The sequence below is a fragment of the Eulemur rufifrons genome, chromosome 8 (assembly GCF_041146395.1).
Source record: "Eulemur rufifrons isolate Redbay chromosome 8, OSU_ERuf_1, whole genome shotgun sequence".
Classification (NCBI taxonomy): Eukaryota; Metazoa; Chordata; class Mammalia; order Primates; family Lemuridae; genus Eulemur; species Eulemur rufifrons.
The window spans coordinates 94,946,767-94,952,819 of NC_090990.1; the positions used below are offsets into that span (position 1 = coordinate 94,946,767).

The window sequence follows — 6,053 nt, forward strand, 5'->3', positions numbered from 1 at the left end:
ATCAAGAAGGGGGGAGAAAACAGGAGAGGAGAGGTTAAAAACCTACCTAACAGGTACAATAACTACTACTGGGGTGATGGGCATATTAATAGCCCTGACTTAAGCGTGATAAAAGCTAACCATGTAGCAAAAACATTTGTACCCCTGCAATATTTTGAAGAGAGAATGAAATTAGATATACTTATTCAATCTACCACCTTAATGTGAAACTTTTTTTTTTTTTTTTGGTCTACTTAAAAAAAAAAAAAAGCTCAGAATTACTTAGTTCTATTTCATCAGATCTCTTCATGGTAGGCATAGCCCATTCACTGGGACATGGGACTATTCCCTGAACTTTCTCACAGTTACCCACCCCTTGGTCCTGTCTGTAGCATCATCTGGTGACTGGTGTATACTAGGTGTTCCATAAATATTAGTTGTTTGAGTGGTTTAATGAAAGAACAAATAGCGCACACAGAGTATGTAAATGCAGTGGCATTCAGCAGCACCAGTGAGAAACCCAATGCCACTCCAATTCTCTCTCTCTCTCTCTCTTTTTCTTTTTTTTTTTTTTTTGGTACATGACCAATTTTTTCTCTATAGAAGCTTAGTGAGTTTGTACATCACATCATAAGCTTATTAATCACTTTTCTTCCATAAGATGCTTGTTTTTCTTGGGTTGTCTTATAGATTTATAAAAGTCTTTTTGATACTATATTGTGAATATTTTCATCTGAGTCAGTCCTCTGCCTTTTTTCCTTAAAATGCATTGTATACTTTCACTTTTTTTCCTCTTTTTGCTCTCAGGCACACAAAGTTGATTTAATCATCTCCCTCAGTTTATTGCATACTATAATCACTGATTGGGTAAGAGCCTTTTTTTCATTTTCCTGTATTTTTTTTTTTTTCATTTTTCCCTCATCTCCCATTCCTCTCCCCTAAATTGCACACAGTGTAGGTTTTGTTTTGTTTTGTTTTGTTTTTGTTTTTGTTTTTGTTTTGACACAGAATCTCACTCTGTAGCACAGGCTAGAGTGCAGTGGTGTCATCATAGCTCACTGCAACCTGAAACTCTTGGGCTCAAGCAATCCTCCTGCCTCAGCCTTCCAAGTAGCTGGGACTACAGGCCTTAGCCACTATGCTCAGCTAATTTTTCCTTCGTTCTTTTCTTTCTTTCTTTCTTTCTATCTTTCTTTCTTTCTTTTTTTTTTTTTTTTTTTTGTAGAGATGGGGTTTTGCTCTTGGTCAGGATGCTCTCGAACTCCTGCCCTCAACCAATCTTCTTGCCTTGGCCTACCAAAGTGCTAGGAGTGCAGGCATGAGCCACTATGCCTGGCCACTAGTGTAGTGTTTTTGTTATGTCTTTTTTTTTTTTTTAAGAGACTAGCGTCTTGCTATATTGTCCAGGTTGGATTCGAACTCCTGGACTCCAGCGATCTTCCTGCCTCAGCCTCCTGAGTAGCTAGGACTACAGCCATTTACTGCACCTGGCTCCATTTTTTTTTTTTTTTTTTTTTTTGGAGACAGTCTCACTCTGTTGCCCCAGCTAGAGTGCAGTGACATCATCATAGCTCACTGCAACCTCAACCCTCAATCCCTGGGCTCAAGCAATCCTCCTACCTCAGCCTCTTGAGTAGCTGGGACTACAGGTGCCTACCACGACATGCAGCTAACTTTTCTATTTTCAGTAGAGACGGGTCTCTCTCTTGCTCAGGCTGGTCTCAAACTCCTGAGTTGAAGTGATCCTCCCGCCTCAGCCTCCCAGAGTGCTAGGATTACAGGCGTGAGCCACTTCGCTTGGCCTCTGTTTTTAAATATACATATTATGTCTAAATATATTTGAATGTGGAGATATATATGGTATTGCTGTTTGTGTATATGAGAGTGTGTGTTTATTTTACAAAATGTTATATTATGTATTTGCAAAAATGGATTTGTGCTATCAATTTTATGATCTTTCTGACTCCTTTTTCACTGAATTTTTGTGAATACAGTGTATTTTGTGTTCTTTCCATGTTGCATAAGTACAACAAGCCTAAGTAAATATATGTATTAGCAATGGACATCTGAGTTGCTCTGATTCTCACTATCACACACAGTCCTGTCATGAACATCCTGATAAATGTCTCCTTATAGACCCAGGTGCTAGTTCTTCTGCAGTATATAGCTAGAAGAATTGCTGTTTCATAAAGTATACAGTTACTTAAGTACTTTCTTGTTGCTTTCCAATATGCTGTACCTGTTTGCATTTCTACCAGCAGGACATGAGTGTTCCCATTTCCCTATATTTTTTTTTTTTTTTTTTTTTTTGAGACAGAGTCTCACTCTGTTGCCCAGGCTAGAGTGAGTGCCGTGGCGTCAGCCTAGCTCACAGCAACCTCAAACTCCTGGGCTCAAGCGATCCTCCTGTCTCAGCCTCCCGAGTAGCTGGGACTACAGGCATGCACCACCATGCCCGGCTAATTTTTTCTGTATATATTTTTAGCTGTCCATATAATTTCTTTCTATTTTTAGTAGAGATGGGGTCTCGCTCTTGCTCAGGCTGGTCTCGAACTCCTGAGCTCAAACGATCCGCCCACCTCGGCCTCCCAGAGAGCTAGGATTACAGGCGTGAGCCACCGCGCCCGGCCCCCCATTTCCCTATATTTTAACCAAGATTTATAACTTTCTAATGTTTACCAAAGGTGTAAAGTTGTATTTCACTGTTTTAATTTATTCACATTTCTCTGATTACTGATGAGGCTCATCATATCTCTATATTTTTAGCTACCTAGCTTTCCCCTTCTGTGAATTGACTATTCATATTCTTTGCTCATTTTTTTCTATTGGGTTTCCTGTTTTTGTTTTTTTCTCCTTCTAATTTCAGAAGTTCCTTGCATATTCTAGACTCTAGATATTAATCCCTGGTTTGTTTTAGATGTTGTAAGTATTCTGTGTAGCTAATCAAAACAACTGTGCCTCTTTGAGAAGATATATGACATCAAGGTTAAGGGACTGAAATCTAGAAGCCATGAAAGCTATTATAATTTCAAAACTAGAGTTAACTTTTCTACTTCCCCTACAGATTACAAATTTCATAACCAATTTCCTTCCTTGAACTCCTCTATTGAAGACTAGTTCTATAACATTCCTTACCTTTCCATCACCACCACCATCTACACACAAAGGACAAAATCCTTTGCCTATTGTCTTCTGCCGACATATTCCTTAAGTTCCGTAGGTGTTAGAATCATGAGAAGGACAATGTGATGGAAGATACCAAGCCATAATGGGATAGCAAAGATTCAGGGATGGAGTTAAATTTTAGAAGGAATTAGGGGGATGAGAATCTCTAACAGCCAAGAAGATCTGGGTTATTCAACTCAGAATGGGGATGGGATCTCAGCTTCAAGTTGGTGGAGGATTCCCATCACCTCTGCCTAGAAAGAGATGACTGACATGCTGATATCACTGTGTACTCAGGGAAATAGCTCCCCACAGGGCATTGCCTTAGAGAGAAACCGTGGCGAGGAAGGGTGATGAGTAGGGCACAAAGAGTGATTGTCCAGAGCCAGATGCAGTGTAATGGGGGTGAACTCAAGGGGTATCTCCCATCCTTCAGGACTATCCCAGTCTCACTGACCACTGAGGTCAGATGCATGACAGCTTTGGCTTCCCAGAGACTGAGCAGGGGAAAGATCAGGGGAAAAGTACTGGCACAGCCTCTGCAGTTCCTGGCAGGGAGGGGCAGAGATAACCCATGTTGAAAGTGGCCCCTTGGGGTATGATGGGAGGGTCCTTGTGTGCTGGGCTACCATAGGTCTCATCTGACCTGGCATAGTGGATACTACTCAGTGGAGAACTGCCTTAACAGGGAAGCCTTTAGAGTGGAACTTTTTCTAACAATGACTCCAGTTTCTAGAAGTATAGCAATCCTCCTTTATTCTCCGTTGCACTGTGGTCTTACCCTCTGTAGAGAATGTTTGTTGGTTGCCACCTCAGCATTCCCACCTCCTTAGAGATACTCCAAATTTATGAGCCCTTGAATTTGAGTGGTATTAATTTTATCCTGAACTTCAAGAGTCGGCCCTAATTGGCTTAAATGAAGGAGCATATCCCATTGCTTTACACACAGCACAATTGCTGTTCAATAATGAGTTCTGCAAGAAACGAACTTTTGCCTGCTGGCTGTGAACAAGGGAGCCTGTAGCCTAAGTTGCTGATGGTGGGCATTTTGAGAAAGAGTAGAGTAGCCAATCTGCCTGAGAATGGAGTCCACATTGAGGAAGAAGGACCAAGAAAAACCAGAGAATTTTTTTCAGCCTTGTGTAAAGACTTGCCAGAAGCCCAGATCTACCTAGGACTGCGAGGCAATATTTTCCGTTTATTATTTAGTACAATATCAATGAATTTTCTGCAGAAGTGGCTTAACCTGATAAACTCTCTCCTATCTGCCTAGCACTCAGGCCATTGGACGTTTCTGATGTCTTTTCACATTCTACACAGCCTCAACCCATAGCCAGCTGCTTCCCTGGTGCTCTCTCCCTACCACTCCCGACTCCTTAACACTCCTCCTTTGCTTATTCATCCCACAACCCGCCTTCTCCTCTAGGCTCTTGCCAGATTTAAGCTGCCCAAGCAGTCAGCGAACGCTGTGCCATTCTAGCCCCTGCACATTTGTATCATACAACAGCATGTAAGTCTTCAGGGATGCTTTGGTAATTCTTTCACCCTTCTCTTAATTCCCTAATGCCTTCCTCACATGGCATCTCCAAACTGTCTCCACTGCCTACCTCTTCAGATAATTTCACCCCTAACACCGTGGAAAAAAGAGTCATTCGACCTCGACTATCATTCTACACAAGGTATTTTGGGGTTCTGCAGATCATCCACAAAGTTATCTTGAATCCCTCCAGGCACACTCTTCGCGCTCTCTTTCCTCTTCATTTGCTTTCCCATACAATAGGGTGTGGTCCAGATAAGCGAGATACCCCCTGAGAACTTCAAGGTTGCAGACCATTCCTAGATGTTAAGTGGCGGCGGTTCCATCTTATGAAAGTCATGTTTACTTAGCTTCAGTGTCTTTGAAACGGCGTTTAATATTTTGCTCATAGCACTGCTGTAAAAACTAAGTGCGAGAGAGTGTGAAAATGCCTTCTGAGTTATTAATAAGTGCTGGACAAAAGTAAAGTGTATTTTTATTCTGTTTCAAATACGAGCTGGTTTATCTTAGCATGGCCACGTCCGTCTCTTCGGTCTCTCCCACTGCTCCATTTTGCTCCAGTTCCGCCAGGCCACACGCGCTAAGTGCCCGCAGTTGGCCTAAACCCCGGGCTCCCTGCGAGCACTACTTAGGAATCGGCAGGAGCGGAGAAACTGCACGACGAGCCTTTGTGGCAACCTGGAGGCCCGCTCCACTGCCTCGGAGTCCTGGCTGGAGCCCTAATTCTGTCAGAAGTTTCCTGAAGATGCGCCATGGAGTTCGCCGTGTGTCACGATTCCCCGCGAGCAGTCCTGGCCTGATCTGGGCTGACTGGCTGTTTCCCGGCGCACGAGTGAGGCCGCGGATGTGTGGTCCGCCCGCCCTGAAACGCTTCTTGTTGGTCAGGGTCACGGTGAAGGACCTCTATGTTTCAAGGACAGCTTGCAAGAGCTCGGCTGCCAGCGGGTTTCCGTAGTGTAGTGGTTATCACGTTCGCCTCACACGCGAAAGGTCCCCGGTTCGAAACCGGGCGGAAACAACGTGTAGCTTTTTTTTTTCTTGTTGGTTTTTTTTTTTTTTTTTTTTTTTTTTTAATTCTAAACTCTGTTACAATCCTATAGAAGAATCCACCAAGATAGCAGGGAGATCCCAGACTCCAGGGTCCGAGGTGAGTGATTAGGACCTAGGCGCAGACCGGAGACGCCCCGTGGTTGTCTGCAACGCGCGCGCAAGAGGCGGACAATGGCGTCCCCTGGCGGCAGCGGCTGTCGGTGACCGGGTCCCTCGAGAGCAGTGAGACTTGAGACCTATGCCGCCGTTCTGCCCCGTCAGTTTCTGTGTCGAGTCTTTTCTGACACGCGGAAGACATATGACACATTGGGAGCCGGAAATG

At 43.7% G+C, this 6,053-nt stretch overlaps 1 non-coding gene across 1 annotated transcript; it reads left to right on the forward strand.

Moving 5' to 3' along the window:
- The first annotated feature begins 5,626 nt into the window (after positions 1 to 5,626).
- On the forward strand, positions 5,627 to 5,699 carry TRNAV-CAC (transfer RNA valine (anticodon CAC)). The gene has a single exon. It is a non-coding gene; the product is annotated as a tRNA-Val (tRNA).
- The last annotated feature ends 354 nt before the right edge of the window (positions 5,700 to 6,053 follow it).